The sequence below is a fragment of the Lissotriton helveticus genome, chromosome 4_2, assembly GCF_964261635.1.
Source record: "Lissotriton helveticus chromosome 4_2, aLisHel1.1, whole genome shotgun sequence".
Classification (NCBI taxonomy): domain Eukaryota; kingdom Metazoa; phylum Chordata; class Amphibia; order Caudata; family Salamandridae; genus Lissotriton; species Lissotriton helveticus.
The window spans coordinates 14,005,821-14,029,066 of record NC_136064.1 but is presented as its reverse complement, the minus strand read 5'-3'; positions in this window follow the sequence as shown (position 1 = coordinate 14,029,066).

The following is a 23,246-nucleotide window of genomic DNA, read 5'->3' as shown; positions in this document are numbered from 1 at the left end:
CTTCTTCAGAGGCAATCAGAAGAGTGCATGATGCTGCCTCGTTTCCCTCGTTTAGACCATATCGTGCGCCCCAGTGGGCTGTTCTATATGAAAACTAACACGTTGCCTGATGGGAATTGAAGTCCATTTATTAAATCCTGAATTAAAGCACTCTGTAATTCATGCAGGATAAGGCTCTTAACAAGAGCCCCAAACGTGGAGACTGTCCTCAATCCATCGCGCACGTCCCACACTCGGGACTCTTCTTTCTTGCGTGCCCCGTGGCCCCCACAGTTTTGGGGCGGTGCCAGCTCAGCGGCAGGACGGCCGCTTATACATCTGCTCCTGGGGTGACCAACAATCGAGCAGCACCCGGCGTGCGTGCACCTTCCCCAAGGTGTTTTCACGGTATGGGCAGTCTTCGCGTTTGAACATTTAAAAGCACCTGATTCGCCTGACGCGTTTCGTAATGACTTCTTCAGAGGCAATCAGAAGAGTGCATGATGTTGCCTCGTTTCCCTCGTTTAGACCATATCGTGCGCCCCAGTGGGCTGTTCTATATGAAAACCAACACGTTGCCTGATGGGAATTGAAGTCCATTTATTAAATCCTGAATTAAAGCACTCTGTAATTCATGCAGGATAAGGCTCTTAACAAGAGCCCCAAACGTGGAGACTGTCCTCAATCCAAGTGAAGCAGAAGTCGTACTTGGAATCGAGGACGGGCCCACTTGTGGAGTCCATACAGGACTTGATTGTGTGCTTCCCGGACCACACTTCCCAGAATGCAAAGTCTCATTTGAGCCTCCCATCGGTGGGTGTGTTATATATAAAATGGGGAAGTGGGTCGGCGGTTGCGCACACCGCTTCCGTTAAAGCCCCTGAAGAGAAGCATATGGAGCTTCGAAACGCGGCGGGCAGATCCCGTACGGAGCGGCTTCTACGAGAGGATCCCCGTCCTCACCTATACATAAACCAAGCTGCTGTTCGCGTGCTACTCAAAGGTGGACACCTTCGAGCATTGATTTATACGCGGCCGTCCAGCCGCGGAGTATGCACCACCCCGGTACCCTGGGGGTCACGAAAGTGAAGCAGCAGTCGTACTTGGAATCGAGGACGGGCCCACTTGTGGAGTCCATACAGGACTTGATTCTGTGCTTCCCGGACCACACTTCCCAGAATGCACAGTCTCATTTGAGCCTCCCATCGGTGGGTGTGTTATATATAAAATGGGGAAGTGGGTCGGCGGTTGCGCACACCGCTTCCGTTAAAGCCCCTGAAGAGAAGCATATGGAGCTTCGAAACGCGTCGGGCAGATCCGGTATGGAGCGGCTTCTACGAGAGGATCCCCGTCCTCACCTATACATAAACCAAGCTGCTGTTTGCGTGCTACTCAAAGGTGGACACCTTAGAACATTGATTTATAAGCGGCCGTCCAGCCGCGGAGTATGCACCACCCCGGTACCCTGGGGGTAACGAAAGTGAAGTAGCAGTCGTACTTGGAATCGAGAACGGGCCCACTTGTGGAGTCCATACAGGACTTGATTGTGTGCTTCCCGGACCACACTTCCCAGAATGCACAGTCTCATTTGAGCCTCCCATCGGTGGGTGTGTTATATATAAAATGGGGAAGTGGGTCGGCGGTTGCGCACACCGCTTCCGTTAAAGCCCCTGAAGAGAAGCATATGGAGCTTCGAAACGCGTCGGGCAGATCCCGTACGGAGCGGCTTCTACGAGAGGATCCCCGTCCACACCTATACATAAACCAAGCTGCTGTTCGCGTGCTACTCAAAGGTGGACACCTTCGAGCATTGATTTATACGCGGCCGTCCAGCCGTGGAGTATGCACCACCCCGGTACCCTGGGGGTCACAAAAGTGAAGCAGCAGTCGTACTTGGAATCGAGGACGGGCCCACTTGTGGAGTCCATACAGGACTTGATTGTGTGCTTCCCGGACCACACTTCCCAGAATGCACAGTCTCATTTGAGCCTCCCATCGGTGGGTGTGTTATATATAAAATGGGGAAGTGGGTCGGCGGTTGCGCACACCGCTTCGGTTAAAGCCCCTGAAGAGAAGCATATGGAGCTTCGAAACGCGTCGGGCAGATCCCGTATGGAGCGGCTTCTACGAGAGGATGCCCGTCCTCACCTATACATAAACCAAGCTGCTGTTCGCGTGCTACTCAAAGGTGGACACCTTCGAGCATTGATTTATACGCGGCCGTCCAGCCGCGGAGTATGCACCACCCCGGTACCCTGGGGGTCACGAAAGTGAAGCAGCAGTCGTACTTGGAATCGAGGACGGGCCCACTTGTGGAGTCCATACAGGACTTGATTGTGTGCTTCCCGGACCACACTTCCCAGAATGCACAGTCTCATTTGAGCCTCCCATCGGTGGGTGTGTTATATATAAAATGGGGAAGTGGGTCGGCGGTTGCGCACACCGCTTCCGTTAAAGCCCCTGAAGAGAAGCATATGGAGCTTCGAAAACGCGTCGGGCAGATCCCGTATGGAGCGGCTTCTACGAGAGGATCCCCGTCCTCACCTATACATAAACCAAGCTGCTGTTCGCGAGCTACTCAAAGGTGGACACCTTCGAGCATTGATATATATATATATATGTATATATATATATATGTATATCTCACACCATTCCTCCAGCTGGAGAAACAAAACGGGTCGCACTCCACAGGTCGTTTTGCAATTTTTTTTATTTTCTTACATTCTCTTGAAGTTTAACACGGGCAGCTATAACGATCTACGCGTTTCGGTATTTCAAATACCTTGCTCACGATCAACTGACCACTTGGCCCCCCCTCCTTGTTATACTGAATTACATACAACATCACTTCCTGTTTGGGGTTTGCCAGCGCCTCTGTGCTTTCTGGGAGATGTAGTTTTTATGTTACTTATGCAATTCTTTACAATTCATTTGTTAATTATTATGCTTATTTACATTCATTTTCTATTCATTAAAAATCATGTGTGTTGGCAAATTTCAAAGTTCCCTCAAATTGGTTCCATCTAGTGGGATTACTTTACTACATTCTCAGCCAATTGTTTTCAAAACCAATTATTTTCAAAACCTATACATACTCTCTGGTGGGTTGACTCTGTTTGAGCGTATATACACCAAAGTTTACCCCCAGCAGCAAGTCTGCTGTTTTCACACATGGCAAGAAAAGCTAATAAATCGTTGTTGAAAACAAGTACACAGGTCAGCATACAAAGAAAGTACAAATGGCAAATAAAAAAATATGGGAGATCAGAGAACTTATCACTTGCAAAACGACACACGTGGTATATGTAGTGGAATGCCCGTGCCCTTTGAAATATGTGGGCAGTACTGTGTGTGAATTAAAAAAGCGAATACTGGAGCACGTTCGAGCTACCATTCATCATGACAGAGCAAATGCGGTAGCCAAGCACATGGAACAATGTCACCAAAGTGACTGGAACCAACTGAAATTCTTTGGAATTGAAAGTGTCCCCAAAAAAGAACGAGGGGGTGACAGAGAAAGACTCCTAAGACAGAAGGAGTCACGTCACATCCTAAACCTAAGAACCCTGAGCCCGTATGGGTTAAATCAGTCGGAAGAGTTATATATACATCTATAATGACTTCGCTTCTATATATTTTTTTTATTATTATTTTTTTTTTTTGAGTTTTATATAGCGCTGGCTAGACCCGAAGGTATCAGAGTGCTTTACATAAGGTTCCACAAAATTACATCAAAACATTTCAAGAGCGACGGAAGACGAAATAAGGGAAAGGGGGTGGGGTAAAGGTGTAGGAGAGAGAAAGGATAGAGATAGTCTAGATGGAGAGACAAAGGAGAGTCTGCCCAAAGTCCGGCTGGGGAGGTGACGGCCGAGGGGGAAGTCCACAGCCCATCTCCTCTATAGCTATCAGGTAGCTCCACCAGGCATCATCAAGCGGCTAGGTCTCAATATGAAAACAATTAGAGAGCAAAGAGAAGGGATAAATGGAGCATAAAGGAGAACGTGGGTGGGGTAAAGGGGTAGGAGGGAGAGTACGACGGAGAGACGAAGTAGGGTCTGCTCATTGTCCGGCTGGGTAGGTGACGGCCGAAGGGGTAGTCCACAGCCCATCTGCTTTATAGCTATCAAGTTGCTCCACTGGGCATCGGCCAAAAAACTAGATCTCAACAGTCAGAGGTAGGTTCACAGATTCGGTATCCTGAAGGGTAGGCCGGATGGAGGATGTGCTCGAGGTCTGGTCGAAGTCTGTTTTTTTCTCAGAGGAGTAGCACAACGTGGTAGGGAACACTGTGGCAGCCATCTTGGGGTCAGGCAAGGGATTCTGACCTTGGAGTTAGAACGAGCTGGTTCCCATTGTAGTCTTTCGCTCGAGGGGGGTGGCTTTGTCGTGCAATGGGGCACTTATTGTGCCATTACATATCATAATACGAAAACCCCATATAAAATGAACCAGGAAGATTGGTTCCGAAAAAGAATAAAAGAATAAAAATGTGAAGGGGTTTGCTAGCTATCTATCTTTATTCTGGTGCTGCAAAACCCTTCAATTAAAAATGGTTAATTATATACCATCATTGTTTGTTTGAGGCCGACATGTTTCGTTTCTCCAATTTCAGCAACTTCATCAGGGCAAATTTTTATTCTTTTTCAGAACCAATCTTCCTGGTTCATTTTATATGGGGTTTTGGTATTATTATATTTAATGGCACAATAAGTGTTGGTATTTGTCTATTGTTGGTGTACTTGTCACTATTCTCATTTGTGCACATGTAAATGTCTGTGTGTAATTCTTTTTTCTTCACCCAGAGAGAGTGACCAATGATGAGAAGTGGGTAAACCGGTGATTGTTAACCGGGAACCCCCTCGGGTGATTCGACCGTGAGGCACTCTCTCTGTTTCCACATTTTTGGGTGTCAATGTACAGTGGCCTGTGTTCATTTCTTTCTATATATTTAAGCATCTTGACCTTGGGTATAGCGTTAACTTACACGTTAAGGGAATCTAGACTGTTGATGATATATCAGATCCCCCGATTGGTCTAAGACTTTGATGCTGTCCGTCTATAATCCTGGCTGCCCAAAGATGCCATCTCACAGTGGTTTGTGAATGAGAGGGCACACAGGTCACTTGCCCAGTACACTTCACCCACTGATTGCCGGGATGCTTAACTTCCAGGACAGGGACTCCATCCTATATGAGGCCCAGACATCTGGGACATTGATGTGTCAGGCCGCTCGAATCATGATATTCCTGGTCTATACCCTTGAGACCCAAAGGCAGAGCCGATCTTTTCATGAGGTGAAACAGAAGTTAGGAGCCCTCAACATCAAATATATGCTTATCTTTCCAGCAATTCTTAAAGTCCTGCATGAGAGCCACTCTCACTTCTTCGATACCTCGGCAGAGGCCTGCTAGTGGGCTACCGAGCCAATCGGCTGCCCACGAGCGGACCTCGTCACCATCCCTAAAACATTGAAATCCATGATGCCTTGGCCCTTGAAGACTGGACGGTGGCAGCTTGCTGGATCTCGCCGGATGCATGGCTGTAAGCGGTCTAATCTGATTCTTCGTGGGAGGAGACCCGGGCACCCAGTCCACTGGGAATGGCGAATTACTTGCAGGGATTTCACCTGAAGGGGATGCACACGGAGAGAGTGGCAGACTCTCTAATGACTCTACAGGTGGGAGAATAGATGAATAAGGTTCAGAGCCCTCCAGTCCTGTGACCCTTAGTGGTGTCAGCGAGGCGTATGGGTACCCATCTGTCATAGAAATACCACCATGGACGACACCCCGAGGAATATATTTTTTTATGAGTTGTATGTTGTGTTGGGATTAAGTATGGCGTAAAATCCGTTTCGCTCGCGGAATTTGCGGATTTTCGGCAAATTCGCAATCCGCGAACTCTCGCGAATTTGCTGAAAATCCGTAAATTCGCACGCAGCGGATTTTTTTTTGCTTGGTGATACAATTTTGCGGCGCGCGGCGTTCACTTACCGTCATTCAGCGTTTGCAGAGTTTTTTTTCTCCATATTTTGCGTGTGCTGCGCCATTTTGGATCTTGCTGCGGGATCCCGCAGGAGTTTGGCGACCGCAATTACATCATCGCGGCTTGCCACCTTGCCCAGCACGCATCACGAGAGTTCGCAATTGCGAACACGTAGATGCGGCGGGCACCAACAATCTTGCACTCGCGAAATTGCAAAATTTGCAATTCTGCTCAAGAAATCCACCAGCAAGCAGCATAAACCTTCTGGAAATGATGATTTTTATCAGAATAACTCCTCAGGTTGACATTTGCCTGCACTTTTTTTTGCAAGGAGTCCATTTTGGGGGGGGGGGAAGGAAGTGCCCCACAGTCTCCAACTTCCTGTTCCTGTCCAGCAGGCTCCTCCCAGTGCTTTCTTCATGTGCTGGTCACTTTCATTTGGATCTTGACCTGGAAGGATTACTTTTTGTGGATGCTGCTGGATATTTGGATTTGAGGCCTTTTTGACTTTCTTTGGATCACTTTTGGATTAGAAATCAACTTTCACAAGTAAGTTTGTTTGGGGCATTACAGTTGCTGCAACTACAATTTTGGAACTTTTTCAGAACATTAAATAAAATATATTGTAGGTAGCCACAGTATCCAGTAGGACCAGGGTTAGTTATGGGTGCATGATACAACTGTTTTGTTGAATTTACACATCATTGAGGACATGGATGGCCTGGGATTGTGCTGAATTTTGTGTGTTTTTTTCGATTTTTTTGGGCTGCTGTTCGGGCCTTTTGCCCAGGGGTAGTGAGTGGTGCATGGACTGAGTCTGCCTGTGGGGTCTCTTTAATGTAAACATCCTGGATGGCATTGGATTGTGGTGATTTTTGTGTGTTTTTCGTTTTTTTGGGGTGTACTGTTGATGTGGACTGGCCATGTGGGTGGTGGTGGCCATCTTGAGTGCTGGTACAGGCAGGCCCTCCACATGTGCTTGGGGTGCAAGGGGCCATTTTGAAGACAGGCAGTGTCTGAGGCCTGCACCCATTTTGCCTAGCTTTCATCCATTATGCCCAGGGGTAGTGAGTGGTGCATGGGCCTAGTCTTTCTGTGGGGTGTCTTCTTGAATTTGAACATCATTGAGGCCATGGATGGCCTGGGATTGTGCTGAATTTTGTGGTATTTTTTGATTTTTTGGGGCTGCTGTTGGGGCCTTTTGCCCAGGGGTAGTGAGTGGTGCATGGACTGAGTCTGTCTGTGGGGTCTCTTTAATGTAAACATCCTGGATGGCATTGGATTGTGGTGATTTTTGTGTGTTTTTCGTTTTTTTGGGGTGTACTGTTGATGTGGACTGGCCATGTGGGCGGTGGTGGCCATCTTGAGTGCTGGTACAGGCAGGCCCTCCACATGTGCTTGGGGTGCAAGGGGCCATTTTGAAGACAGGCAGTGTCTGAGGCCTGCACCCATTTTGCCTAGCTTTCATCCATTATGCCCAGGGGTAGTGAGTGGTGCATGGGCCTAGTCTTTCTGTGGGGTGTCTTCTTGAATTTAAACATCATTGAGGCCATGGATGGCCTGGGATTGTGCTGAATTTTGTGTTTTTTTCCCGATTTTTTTGGGCTGCTGTTGGGGCCTTTTGCCCAGGGGTAGTGAGTGGTGCATGGACTGGGTCTGCCTGTGGGGTCTCTTTAATGTAAACATCCTGGATGGCATTGGATTGTGGTGATTTTTGTGTGTTTTTCGTTTTTTTTGGGGTGTACTGTTGATGTGGACTGGCCATGTGGGTGGTGGTGGTGGCCATCTTGAGTGCTTGTACAGGCAGGCCCTCCACATGTGCTTGGAGTGCAAGGGGCCATTTTGAAGACAGGCAGTGTCTGAGGCCTGCACCCATTTTGCCTAGCTTTCATCCATTATGCCCAGGGGTAGTGAGTGGTGCATGGGCCTAGTCTTTCTGTGGGGTGTCTTCTTGAATTTAAACATCATTGAGGCCATGGATGACCTGGGATTGTGCTGAAATTTGTGGGTTTTTTCGATTTTTTTGGGCTGCTGTTGGGGCCTTTTGCCCAGGGGTAGTGAGTGGTGCATGGACTGAGTCTGCCTGTGGGGTCTCTTTAATGTAAACATCCTGGATGGCATTGGATTGTGGTGATTTATGTGTGTTTTTCATTTTTTTGGGGTGTACTGTTGATGTGGACTGGCCATGTGGGTGGTGGTGGTGGCCATCTTCAGTGCTTGTACAGGCAGGCCCTCCACATGTGCTTGGGGTGCAAGGGGCCATTTTGAAGACAGGCAGTGTCTGAGGCCTGCACCCATTTTGCCTAGCTTTCATCCATTATGCCCAGGGGTAGTGAGTGGTGCATGGGCCTAGTCTTTCTGTGGGGTGTCTTCTTGAATTTAAACATCATTGAGGCCATGGATGGCCTGGGATTGTGCTTAATTTTGTGTATTTTTTCGATTTTTTTGGGCTGCTGTTGGGGCCTTTTGCCCAGGGGTAGTGAGTGGTGCATGGACTGAGTCTGCCTGTGGGGTCTCTTTAATGTAAACATCCTGGATGGCATTGGATTGTGGTGATTTATGTGTGTTTTTCATTTTTTTGGGGTGTACTGTTGATGTGGACTGGCCATGTGGGTGGTGGTGGTGGCCATCTTGAGTGCTTGTACAGGCAGGCCCTCCACATGTGCTTGGGGTGCAAGGGGCCATATTGAAGACAGGCAGTGTCTGAGGCCTGCACCCATTTTGCCTAGCTTTCATCCATTATGCCCAAGGGTAGTGAGCGGTGCATGGGCCTAGTCTTTCTGTGGGGTGTCTTCTTGAATTTAAACATCATTGAGGCCATGGATGGCCTGGGATTGTGCTGAATTTTGTGGGTTTTTTCATTTTTTTGGGGCTGCTGTTGGGGCCTTTTGCCCAGGGGTAGTGAGTGGTGCATGGACTGAGTCTGCCTGTGGGGTCTCTTTAATGTAAACATCCTGGATGGCATTGGATTGTGGTGATTTTTGTGTGTTTTTCGTTTTTTTGGGGTGTACTGTTGATATGGACTGGCCATTTGGGTGGTGGTGGTGGCCATCTTGAGTGCTTGTACACCACGCCTACTTAAGTCCAAGCCCTTGAGTGCTGCAGAGGCAGCCAGTCTACTTGTTCAATCACAATCGACCAGTGATGTTGGCTCATCGCAAGAAAGTAGCAGCAATGTCCCTCAATCAACACAGGTTGTTGTAACTCATCTGACGAGTGTTGAACAACCACAGCCGCAACAACAACCACATGTGCAAGTACAAGCCCAAGTACATGTGGAAGGAGAGGCAGCGCAAGGAGATGCGCAAGCAGAGGTGCATGGAGGGGCACAACAAGTGCCCACAATAGTTGTTCCTCCCGAAGTAGGGGCACATCAGGAAATCGACAATCAAGCCGAGGTATCATTTGAGGAAGCCACTCCTCCTGATGATCATTCATTGTCTTCCACATCCCGAGCAAGGAAAAGATCAAGGGTGGTGTCTACATCTTCTTCAAGCCCACCTCCTTCTGATGATATGGATCTTACTTGGGAACCAGCACCACTGCCGAGAGTGAGGCTGAGGCACACCATGATCTGACAAAGGTAGCTAACTGTAAAAGGAAGGTCGTCGAAACTCTCATAGTTATGGAGTGTGATGACGCTCAACAAGAAGTGGCGTATACTCCTGCTGCTGAAACTCTGACGACGACGACGCAGTCATCATAGGCTTCACTCCAGCCTCAGCGTGCATGCAGCAAACAGACATTTTGACCCTAGCCCGAAAAGCTGCTGAGCGTGATGATGTTGTCGACGAGGAGGCATTGGGAACACCACAATCATTGGAGCTAACTAGTACACCACCACCTACCGCTTCCATATTTCTTCCTCGCCAGAAGGGCCCTCCATCCACCTTGACCTCAATTAGTGGTGGGGAAAGTGCACAACGTAGTAAAGTTCAGCAATACACATCCTCCACTTCATCTGGCATTAGCAGCATGACCACCACCAGTGTCGCCTCCTCTGGCCCCCACAGACATTTCAAGGCCGCAGTTTGGGACTTCTTTAGTGTTTGCCCAAAATAGGAAAACATAGTCATTTGTAGCATTTGTAAGCTTGCAGTTAGTCGTGGAAAGCTTGGTACCAACTATGGGACCGGATGCCAGACAGGTCATCTTGAGAGACAGCACGCTGTCCAATGGTTTGCGCACCTAAAGGAGATCAAGGAAGCCCGAATTGCAAGTCGAGAAAACGTTGATGTTCCATCTGATGATGACGAGGAGGAAGAAGCGTCACACACTTCACTTACACCCAGTACCCCTGTCAGCACACCCCCTGTGAGCCACACTAAGAGTGTGGGAGAGAGTGAGACACCAATGCGAAAAAGTTCATCAGCGAGCGTAACTGGGTCGAAGAAGTCATCATCCCGTAAAATGGTCCAGGGCAACATTAGAACCATGTTGTTTTCAGACGCGCCATATGAACGCAACCACCCAACGGCACGTCTGTATAACACTAAGCTGGCTAAAATGCTAGCGCTGGACCTTCTCCCTTTTTCTTTTGTAGAAGGGGTTGGTTTTCTAGAATTTTTTAAATAAATTTTATTTGGAAAACCACATATACATTGCGTTAGAAAGTTACAGACAGGAGTCTACAACCTCAGGGCCGGTACAAGACATAATTAAGACCATGCAAGCTAAACGAGTACAGTACAGCAACTACCGGCTCTAGGCTATAGCAAATCGTAAAATCAGGATTCATGACAAAGCGTGTCTGCGAATTAACAGGTTGTGAGAGGATTCCATTTTATAATAAGGGAATGAGGATCTTAAGAACATACAATCAAGCGAAGCTTTACGTAGGCGAACCACGCAGCAGGATGTAAGCAGTCAGCGCGAAACGATTAGGAAGGTGATTCAAGTACAGTAAAAGCAAAATATGTAAGCATACATTAACTGTGCGCCAACTCGGTGTTCCACTCAAGAGAATAACAATCACTGTAAAAACAGTAAGCGCACATTGCCAAATTCGTCCCAGAACAAACTAGACGTAAGCCCCCATCCGGTTAAAGGTACATAAGAATCAAGGAAAAAGAAAAAAGAAGAGAAAAGCAAAAGAGAGAAAGGCCATAGAAACAAAACGAGAGAAAACAAAGCCCCGTCTCCCCTACCCCCCACCCTGCATACCAGCAGAAGGCTACGGCCTACCCCCCCCATGGGCATGCCTATCGCCCTGACAAAGAAAAAAAAAACAGACTATAGGAAAGTGGAGGAGGAGCCCTCGCGCCCGCCCCCTAGTCCCACCCCCACTCCATCCCACTACATCTCAGAAGAGAGTGTAAGCTCCCCTAGAAGTAAGCGGCCATTTTAACTTATCCACCACATCCCCCCCACCGTTGCAATACCAAAACGAGTCCCGCATCACCACCGGAATCACCAACATAGTAAAGCTATCATGCCCCGCTCATCCTTGGCCAGTTCGAGCACGTATAAAAACAGTCCCCAATTCTATGGTGCCACCAGCAAACGAATCTGGCGGCCATAACTGCCCCCCATGAGCCATTCGTGTAGTCCGGGCGGACAACCCCACAGTGACGACTTCTCTTCTCCAGTAGTCGCTATCCGATATGGGAAGTGCCTGGTTTAGACGGTCGACAGCCATCAATTGAGTCAGGGAAACAAAGGAGTTGTCCGTCGTGCAAAGATGGCCAATGTACTCACTGTCCTCCGGGTCTAGCCCATAACACCTCTGAGAGTCTGCAACAGTCACAGATTGAGCATAGCCTGCCACACAGCCCAACCCAGTCCCATCCGCGTCGTCCGGCAACACATCCGAGGCAGTAACCACCCGGGATTCAGGAATGGCCAACAGTTCACGGCTCAGGGAGGTGTGGCAGTCCGCAATAGCCAGGAGGATATCTCTCAGGGTGTATTCCCACTCTCCGCTTCCAGTGGATGTAATGCTCCTCACCCCTGAGGGCCCCCCGGACTGGAGGGTACACATCATGTCGTGTGTCCTGGGTCGCTTACCCCTTAGCAGCAGAAGTTGCGATGTTAACGGAGCCCTTCAGAACACTCTGTATTTCAGCGCCACAGACATCTCAGCGAACATGTAGAGGGAAGGAATCAGTAATCCGACACTGGTTACCGCCGGCCGGCGGTCCTGCCGGGAGCCAGGTCCCCCCGGTCAGCCCATCAACAAAATCCAATACAGGGCGTTAAAACCGCCGGCGGTTCCCGGGGCATCCACTACAAAGAGAGTCGGCCCAAGAACGTTAGGATGTTCGGGGCAGTCGCCTGATATTAGCCTGTGGCCGCCAGCAAAATCGAGCGAATCGCAACTCCCGTCGGAGCTCAGCGGTCCTTGTTGCCCAGTCACAGCCGTCGTTGTGCGTCTCGCCGCCGGCTTCGCAGCCACTTGAGGCCCCGAAGTACGACCGGCTCAGGCCTCAATCTTTGCGTCGACGTCAGACAGTCATCCGGGGCGATCGCGAGCCCGGAATTGCGCGGTCGAGCACCGCGTCATCTCAGCGGCAAGGAGATGGGGATTTCAGTGCAGGATCAATGCCAGGATGTTAGGAATGGAGAGGGCGAGCGGCGGAGCCGGGCACCTATGCGGCCATCTTGGCTAACGTCTTAGCTCCTCCTTTCTGGTTTTCTAGAATTAGTGGCAGCGCTCTGCCCTAAATGGAAGGGTCCTAGCCGGTTCTATTTTGCCAGAGTTGCGGTTCCAGCACTACATGAAGATGTGCTGGAGGTGATTGGGGCAGCTTTGTAGAAGAGTGCTGTTCACACTATACATCTGACAACAGACATGTGGACCAGTGGCGCAGGCACTGATTACATGTGCATCACTGCACACTGGGTCTCTTTTTCAGGGGTTAAAGCAAAGCTAAACTCAGGTGTTGACCCGGACCAAGTTTTTAAAGCTGCTCGGAAACATGCAACACTAGCCATGTTTGGCTTGGAGCTTCGTCATACAGCAGAACACATTTTGAATGAGTTTAACACAAAGGTCTTTCACTGACTGTCCCCAAAAAAACACGCGATTGGTTATGTTTCCACGGATAATGGCGCCAATGTAGTTAAGGCCATGGATCTGGGTCACTATTTCAGAGTGCCGTGTTTGGTGCACTGTATAAACCTGGTTGTTAAAAAATTCTTGAGTGAAGACAGTCCAGCATGTGAGTTAGTGGCCACCTGCCGAAAAATGTGCAACCATTTCAGCCATTCTTTTAAGGCCCGGAAGCATCTGAGGAGCCTGCTACATGAACGTCGAATGCCAGTGAAAGCACTCATCCAGGAGGTGCCAACACGTTGGAACTCAACCTTCTACATGCTTGAGCGTCTGTATGAGCAGTTTACGGTACTCGATCAGTATTTCTTAACACTGGGTACAGCTCAGAAGGACCTGAGGCTAGATGCGGCGGAATGGAAGCTAGTTAAAAGCCTGACAGACATGCTTCGTCCTTTTGAGGTCTTCACGCGTGCAGTCAGCAGGGAGGACTGTAATTTGGGAAAAGCTATCCCATTGTTGCGCATGCTGGAGCACAAACTGAAGGCGGTGTCTTCTAAGTTTCAAAAAGATGAAGAAAAGCAAGAAGCTTTTGTTTTGGCGGAGAAATTATTAGAGCGCCTACTTGGCGATGAACGTCTTCAAAAGATCCACTCAGAACAGCATTACATTTGTGCTACTATTCTGGAACCACGCTACAAAAAGGAGCTGGCAGGCAGAGCATTATTTCCTTTTGGTGATGAAGATGTTACAAAGTACAAACGTTGGCTAGCCTTGTCAGCCATGAGGTTTGAAAGAGAACAGCAGAAAATTGAAGGAAAAGGCAGTACATCAGCATCAGCAGGCCATCCCCAGTCAAAAGAATCCACTTCTGCACCTGTGGCTGTGGCAGAAGTGACCTCTCAGTCGTTAAAGACACCGGCAACCGGATCATCTGCACCAGACACAACAGAAACATTGGGTGCAGAAGAGGATTGGCTAACTGAGCTTGGGTTTGGTTCTCAAAAGGTCCGAGCAAAAAGTAAGCAAAGTGGAGGAACCGTGGAGAACCTTCAGTCGCTGGTGCAGGACTATCTGAATGACTCAACAGAGGTCTATGTTAATGGTGACCCATTGGCGTATTGGCATGGGAAAAAAGAATTGTGGCCAGAGATCACCAACCTGGCTATAAATTACTTGTCTTGCCCACTCGCAAGCGTGTCTTCTGAACGTGTTTTCAGTGCTGCTGGTGGCATTGTAACTTGTAAACGGACCCACCTCTCGCTCATACCACCAGATTACAAAGTACGAGAATACACGCCGGAAGAAGACGAGGAGGACAGCAACTTAGATGAGGGAATTTCTTCTGTGTTAGGTGACACTGACCTACTCCTGCCTGAATTCGCAGAGTATGAGGACAAACTCTTATTCCTTGACACCGAGCCCTGAAAATGAGCCAATGAATCAATAACTTTCTTTTTCGTCCTTATTCACTTTTATTCCTGTGTGTCTGTCTTTCTTTGTTTTGCACAGTTAATATAATTAAAACTTTAATCACCTCTACTTTTGCTTTTTGGCTGTTTGGGGGTCTTCTACTTGTTTTCGCCTGGGTTGACGGCTCTGGGGCCATTGCTGGGAAGCTCTAATACCGGATAAAAGTGGTTTGGACAAAATCCATGAGGAAAAAGTTTTTGCATTTTCTGACATTTTGCTTAATGTAGCGTTTTTGGGGGCCTGTTTTGGGGGCTTCCTGGTGTTTGTGGGTGGGTTTCGGGGTCTGGGAGCACTGCTGGGTATGGATAGTTTTGATAGCAGAGGTTTGAAGGAAATCCATGGAGGCAGAGGGGAGTTAGGGCCTAGCTGCAGAGCGCGCACTGAGTGATTTTGGAAATTTCCCTAAAAGTGACAAAGTCCCCATTTTTGTACGTTTGCTTTTTGGCTGTTTGGGGGTCTTCAACTTGTTTTCGCCTGGGTTGACGGCTCTGGGGCCATTGCTGGGAAGCTCTAATACCGGATAAAAGTGGTTTGGACCAAATCGGAGGCGAAATTTTGTTTGTGTTTTTGCTGACTTGCTTGTCTTTGAGGTGCTCTGTGGGGGGGTTCCGGGTGTTTGTGGGTGGGTTTTGGGGTCTGGGAGCACTGCTGGCACAGTCTAGTTTTGATTGCATTTGCTTTTCAGGAAATCCATGGTGGAAAACGGGAGTTATGACCTAGCTGCACAGCGCGTTTGGACAGAAGGCTGTAATCCTGTTTTCCCTCAGGATTGGGTAACACCTCCTAGCCCCCTGACTTTACGGAAGTAAGGACAAAACAGTACGTTTTCTGTTAATGGCTCTTTATTAACACAAGACCAGGCCAGTTGAGGAATCACTTATAACTCCTTGTTATGCGAGTAAAAGGTAGGTCAAACCGTCCTCTGCATGAATACCGGTCCCGGTATTCCCCAACAGAGGACACCGTGCTAAGCAGTGGCCGACAATGCCACTCGAGAAGATACTAGTTCGGTGTTTCCTCCTTTCGTCCTCCGCAGTGGTGTCGGTCCCGACACTCACTCCAACGGAGGGCAATGCGCGGTTGGTGCTAACAAAGAATATCGCGGCGTCCCTCTCACTCGATTACCCTCGAGCGGGGACTGGCAAGGTTCGGTAAATCAATAAAGTCCCATCGCTCGATAACCCTCGAGCGGGGACTGGCAATTCGACGGGGTATGGAGCCTTGATAACTGGCGACAATAGAGACGGACCTGTCTCCTTGGTGCTTGCGGGATAGGATACACAAAACAGCTATCAGCTATCCTTGCTCGAAGCCTCAGCGTAGCGGGTGTTCGGTTCGCATCCAAAATATCCGACGCGGTCGGCGTCTTCCGGGTTGGCTTTATGGTGGCGCGATCTGCGCATGCACAGGGCAGGGCGTTCTGGGTATTGTGGTTCTGCGCGAGTTCTTTTTGGGATTTGTAGTTCCTAGGGCTTGTCGGTCGTACTCCTTTGCGGATCCCGGGATTAGTGTCCTAACAGTACATCCCCCTTCCTTAGGGTCCCCCCGTAGGACCGGGTTTCTCCGGGAACCTTCTGTGGAACGCAGACACCAGTCGCGGTGCACAGATTCCGGCGACAGGCTCCCATAACTGTTCCTCACGCCCGTAGCCTTTCCACGCAACAAGATACCACAGCTTGCCTCTTCTCCATTTCGAGTCTCTGATGCCCTCGACCTCGTAGTCGCGATCGCTGCTCACCAACATCGGCTCATGGGCCGGAGGCGTGGTTGCGTAGGAGGGCTTGAGCAGAGAAACATGGAAAACTGGGTGTATACGCATGCTTCTTGGTAGCTCCAGTTTCATGTTCATCGGGCTGATGCATTCCTTGATGCGGTACGGACCAATGAATCTCGGTTGAAAAACACTGTGTTTCCGAAACCTCAGGTTTCTTGATGACACCCATGTGTAATCACCGACCTTGTACAGAGGCCCCGGCCTCCTCCTTTTATCTGCATACCTCTTGTAGGCTTTCTTGGCCTCAACCAAGCACCTCTTGGCCTTCCCGGTTGTGTCCCGTACCTCACCTCAATGTCACCCGTGTGGTGGCTGATGGGCCCTGAAACCAGCCTGCGCCCGTCGACAGCGAATACTTCCTCAGGCACAGCGCGCTGCCTTAATTCCACTCCCACACGTTGGGCCTCTTTCTCGTCCATAAACAGCCCCGTGGCCCCTGAATCCACCATTGCGGAAACTGAAACCCAAACGTTCTTCACCCTTAATCGAAGCGGAATGAACAAGTGTCTTTCGTGTGTCGCTGTCTTTAGGAGAGTTGAAGGGATGCTACCATGACTCCGGAAATCCCCTTCGCTGTTCCGGGAGTCCGATAGTTTTCCGCCCCCTTGTCCAAGGTGGCGGTTGACTCTCTGCTGGGGCGAGAACGACCTGTCTTGGGTTTTGCAGGGCATTCGCGGACATAATGCCCCTTCTTGCCGCAGTATAAGCAAAGCCCCTGTTTTCTGCGGGCCTCTTTTTCGGTTGCAGTTAGGCTGGCTCTGACGGCCCCGATGTCCATAGCTTCAGTGCGGTGTGTGGGGGTCGCCTCTGTAGTCGTCTGGTGACTATTAGTGAGCGGCGCCTTGTCCTTCTTCAGAACACCCCCGCCCCGACGTTCACCTAATCGGTGTTCAAGTCGAAGGGCCAGACTTATGAGGTCTTCGCATAGTACGGGTTGCGGGTCAATTTGGGCGATCACGTCCTTCAACTCCTCGCTCAGACCCTGTTGGAAGAGGGCCGTTTGTTTGGCTGGTGGCCATTTGGTTTCAGCAACCAGGCGTCTGAAGGCGTTCAGGTACTGAACCAGTCCAGTGGAGCCCTGTTTCAGCGTAAGCAATTCCCGATCCGCGGTATAAGAATCCGCTCTCCGATCGAATACCTTCACGAATTCTTCCTGAAACAGTTCCCAGTCATACAATAGCGGGTAGTCCCTGCTCACTAGGGGTACCGCCCATTGTGCTGCATTCCCTGCCAGGTAAGATATCATAAACGCTACTCGTGCTTGGTTTGTGGGGAAGGACTTCGGCTTGCAGGGGAAGTGGAGGGCCACCTGCGTTATGAAGACCTGTACTGTGGTGGGATCCTCGCTATATCGTTCCGGGGTGGCAAGGGGTATTGCCACGGGCATTTCCACTACTACAGCAGATGGTGTTCCTGTGCTAGGGGCCCCTGCGTTGAAGGGATTCCTCTGCTGGTTGTCCATCCTAGCTCACAGGTCCGCGGTTTCCTGTCTTGACGCTGCTAGTTCGTTTTGTACATCCAATAACACTGCCAAAACGTCTTCCATCATTGCCATGGTGCTATACCCAACCGGGAGGATGATCGGTGTAGAAAGAGGTCGGATATTATGTAATCCTGTTTTCCCTCAGGATTGGGTAACACCTCCTGGCCCCCTGACTTTACGGAAGTAAGGACAAAACAGTACATTTTCTGTTAATGGCTCTTTATTAACACAAGACCAGGCCAGTTGAGGAATCCCTTATAACTCCTTGTTATGCGGGTAAAAGGTAGGTCAAACTGTCCTCTGCATGAATACCGGTCCCGGTATTCCCCAACAGAGAACACCGTGCTAAGCAGTGGCCGACAATACCACTCGAGAAGATACTAGTTCGGTGTTTCCTCCTTTCGTCCTCCGCAGTGGTGTCGGTCCCGATACTCACTCCAACGGAGGGCAATGCGCGGTTGGTGCTAACAAAGAATATCGCGGTGTCCCTCTCACTCGATTACCCTCGAGCGGGGACTGGCAGGGTTCGGTAACTGTACCAGAGCCAACGCGCTCGATTTACCCTCGAGCGGGGACTGGCAGGGTTCGGGACTGCAACAGAGTCAACACACTCGAATTACCCTCGAGCGGGGACTGGCAGGTTTCGGGACTGCAACGGAGTCAACGCACTCGAATTACCCTCGAGCGGGGACTGGCAATTCGACGGGGTATGGAGCCTTGATAACTGGCGACAATAGAGACGGACCTGTCTCCTTGGTGCTTGCAGGATCAGATACACAAAACAGCTATCAGCTCTCACCTTGCTCGAAGCCTCAGCGTAGCGGGTGTTCGGTTCGCATCCAAAATATCCGACGCGGTCGGCGTCTTCCGGGTTGGCTTTATGGTGGCGCGATCAGCGCATGCACAGGGCAGGGCGTTCTGGGTATTGTGGTTCTGCGCGAGTTCTTTTTGGGATTTGTAGTTCCTAGGGCTTGTCGGTCGTACTCCTTTGCGGATCCCGGGATTAGTGTCCTAACAAAGGCAGAAAAATATTGTAAGTAATATGAGATTTTCCATTTTGGCTTTTTGCCTGTTTGGGGGTGTTGTGCTTTTTGCGGGTGGGTTGGCGGGTCTTGGGGCATTGCTGGGAAGGTCTAATACCGGATAAAACTGGTTTGGAGAAAATCCATGCGGAAAAGCCTTTTGGCACTTTTTATATCTTAGGGTTCATTAGGGTTAGCCCTAGCAGCAGGATTGCATGTGTTTCGGGGTGTTCTAGATTTTTGCAACTGAGTTCTGGGGTCTTAGAGCACTCGTGGGAATGTGTAATTTTGGTTGCAAATGATTTGAAGAAAATCCATGGTGGGAAAGGGGGGATTTGGCATAGTTAAAGAAAGCGTTTGCCACTATTCTTAACTTAGGGCTCGTTAGGGTTAGCAGTATTTGTATTGCATGTGTTTGGGTGGGGGGCTGTTTGTGGGGGGGGGTTTGCGAGTCGTGGAGCGATGCTGGGTATGGATACTTTTGCTTGCTTGCAAGTGCTTTGAATACAATCCACGGTGGGTAAGGGGGGATTTGGGCCTACTTTTACTTTCAAAGTGTGTTTTGTCACCAGTTTTCTACTAGGCCTCGTTTTTTGAGATCTGATTGGGGGTCTTCTACATTTTTGCGACTGGCTTTAGTAAGGGTCTGGGTGGGAGCACTGCTGGGAAGGTCTAATTTTGTTCTAAAACACAGTTTACAGTACACCTAGCTTGAGGGGAAAGATCCGCTAAATTAATTTGCCCATACTTATTATCCTTCAAAAGGAGACTCAGACAGAGTACGCACTTTCAAAAATATTGTACTGTCTATTAGGAAACTAAAAGTGTGACTTTTTGCACTACATAGCTTACATACCTTATATTTATTTGTCAGGGGTGTTCTAATATCACTTCCTGTTTTTCCATCAATAATTACAGGCCGGGTTTCAGTCTGTGCAATGGGAAAAAAAGGATGAATTCAGGCTTCACATTAGCGAGCCGCAATTCAGCATCCGCCAGGCAGGCAGTGGACAGGGTGTATTCTGGTCACCAACATTGATGGACGGAGCGTCAGCTGGAATGGAGGAGTCCCGCTAATAAGAGGAATGGTTTGATGCATGCGACTTCCCAAATTCAACAGGACAACTTCAACAACATACAGATACAGTATCCGTTCTTTTCTAATTATCTTTAAAGTAATGTTATTGCTGTGAACTTCTATGAGTGTGACTTTGCATTTCTTGGATCTCCATTCTCTGCTTCTAAATTCATCCCTACAGCCATTCTATAGGTTTTACTTCTGCTATTTTTTAAACCTAATTTATTGTAAGAAGTGTTTCTCTGAGTGCAGAGATAGGCAAGTGAAAACGCTGCAGCCCTGTACTGTCGCATTCTGTCATTCACGGTTGTCGAAAATAGTACTTACTTTTCAGTAACCATGCATGCAGTCGTGCATGCATTTCCTTTATGTCACTTAAAAGATTTATGTTTAGCTTTGTACCCAAAGATTTCTTTATCTTCAATTATTGTTTGTCCATACTGTTCTTTTTTTTCTTCTCTCAACAAAACTTACCCCAAAAAAAAAAACATTCCCATCCATTTTCCAAACCCTAACCCTCTTTCCCCGGGCTGTGTGGTTTTTCATTGATGTGTGACTAAATGACAGCAATAATTCCACACACTTGCTGGGGAGGATAAGGTCATAGCAACAGGCTGGTGAAGGAATCCGAGGATATATATTCTATTCTTACTCAGCTTGACACTCAGTCACTATTGGCAAATGAAAGCAGATTTTCATGTGCGTCATCAACTTGATAGGTCATCAAGATTAGAACATCCTCCTCCTAGACGTGGCAAATTATTACGCTGCTGTGTCCTTCACCTTCGGTACTATTTCTTGTAGTAGTAGCCAATGTCAGATAAATTCAACGCAAGTACTAGTTATACTGTCAATACTTTACCATTTGTTAGGCTACATTGTGGCACTGTTCTAGTGTACTGTCACCTGCTATATTCTCTATCGTACCGTTCTAATGCTACGATAAGGACAAACAAGGTTTCATTTTCTTTTTTTTTCAGATACTGCAACTGCCACTGTGTAACACCACTAGTACCAACGCAATGATGACATTTCATCCGCACAGGATTGCCAACCTTAATCGCCATTTGCCGTGCAGCCAGCCCTGTGCCTAGCCCTATTTCAAAACACAAATTACAGGTAAGATAAGCGTTTGGGGGGAGGAAGTATAATGGAGTATTAGGAGAGACGAGAGACTGACGCTAGTACTAGTAAAGTCCTAGGACTATTGAATTCACTTACTCTGTGAGAGGCACTTAGTTTTGAAAACATTTGGGCAATTAATTACACAACTTGAATCAAGATGCCACTTCAGTTTCACGAAAACAAAGTTACTGTTAAACCCCCACCCACCAGCCTCAAAAGCAGTAAAAAAAACACGTATGCTAAGATAAAGTTTAAAGTATATTTATATCCCTGACAAAAATCATCTCCCACAAGACCCAACCCACCCCCAATGCCTAACCCCAACGAATGTCCTTGAAAAGTCCAAAAAAGTGAAAAAACCCAACTCCCAATTCCCACCACCCAGAAGTCTTTAAAAAAGGGGCAAGGGACAGTCTCTCCTCCTACTGCTGGCTACTGCTGTTGGCTTTCCGGGCCTGGTCGGAATGCTCCTTGCGGAGGGTCTCAAGCAGGGTTTTCGTGTTGAGCAGCTCCTGCTCGAGGTAGGACACCCTCAGGGAAGGCGGTGCATACGTTTTTTGCAACTGCTTTGGGGGGCAGCTGATTTCTTTGCTGCTCGGCGGTGGCGGGTGGCTGCGGCAGCGGTACCCCGGCTCCGTACCGCTGGAGACCTTCTGCGCTGACTGGGTGACCCAGGGAGCGCGGAGGAGGATGCAGCTGTGCCGGTAGATGTTGTTGTAGACTGCGTGTCCCCCTCCTCCTGGGCCACCAGCCGCCATTCAGCGACAGTGGCCTCCAGCCTCCGTTGCCGGGCCTATGAAGCCAGCTCCTTCCAGGTTGGTTTGGAAGGAGCATCTATATGAAGAAAGAAAGAAAGACATAGTCTGTAACCAATGCTCTTTAAGATTAACACAAAATGATTCAGCAGAAAGTTGTGTCACAGTAGAAGTAGCAACTTGCAAGCGCAGCACATAACTATTGTGTCCAGTATCTATCTAACCTCCCACTTCTTCATCCTTGCTCTAACATTAGTGGGAGTTTAAGGAATCAATTCTACGAGCACTATGGACTCACTCCATTAGAGTCGACTATGACAGTACACCAGTCTTATTCTTCTTCTTCTCTCTTGTTTAGCACAATTGGTACGTTAACTTCTGCAAGCCAGCATAATGCCAGCGCAGTCAACTTGCACCCAAGAAAAACAGACGCCCGCCATGATGAGTGAAACAGACTTGCGTTACTGTACCAGTCCACTACATACAGGTGGTGATGCTCTTACTTTTCTATTACGGGTGGCACTGAGAATACTCTGTTACAAGGGCTACTGCTTAATTAATTTAACTTTCACCCTACAGTGCCAGTGAATAGATACTAGAAAAGGAAAATGAAGAAGATAAATAATCTGATTATCTATCACTGCACATGGTATGTATTTCCTTACATATGGGATGACTTTAGGTGCTTTGCTTTTTATTGAGTGAACAGTGATACATCCACACAAGAATGACCGAGTTCTACTAAACTTATTAACAGAGGTAGTGAGTGGCCATCGTAATAGTCGGATATATGCTGTGCTTGCAATACAAACTACTGCTGCTATTCATGGTAGTATTCGGACAAAATTACAACTTCTTTTCCTTGCCTTTCCTACACTGGGACGGACGTGCGGGTGCGGTGTTACATGCTCTTTAAAGTAACACTTAGTTCATCCAGTGACCGTGTACTCTCTCGAGATACACATATGCTGTCTAAGAGTCAGATAGTACCATGTTTCAGGCATCCATCCATTCAAACTATATGTCAATCATTCTTCTTCATGTCTCTCATCTGGACAAACCTTACGTTTTCTCACGGGGAGCACACTATGCAGTCTGAAATCTCAATAAGTAAGGAATATAAGAGCTTACCACTGCCCGCCACTACCGTGGCAACCCGCACAGCAGTTTGGTCCGGCACTCTCACCGCCTCCTCCCCAGAACTTTCCTCCTCCACCTCCGCGCTGGGCCCAGCACCAGATGTTCCACCTACAAAGTACATTTAAGAATGTTAGATGTCATAGACATACACCAATCACTAGTATTTTGTCTAGGAATGAAGAAATGTGAATACAGAAAACAATCGAATAATTTGTGACTGTCTACTCTAAAGTAAAAATGTCCCTTTTTCCAGGGAAGGGTGTTGTCTTGCTGCACTTTTTGGCACAACTGATGAATGCATGCTTTTTAACACGCACCATTTGTCTCATAACAGACAGAAGCTTCACTTCTAAGAACAAATCATCATCACTAGGACGGAGGGACCAACGATTCAGCACCAAAAAGAAAATTAAAGTTCAAACCAGGTGATGGCTCGGC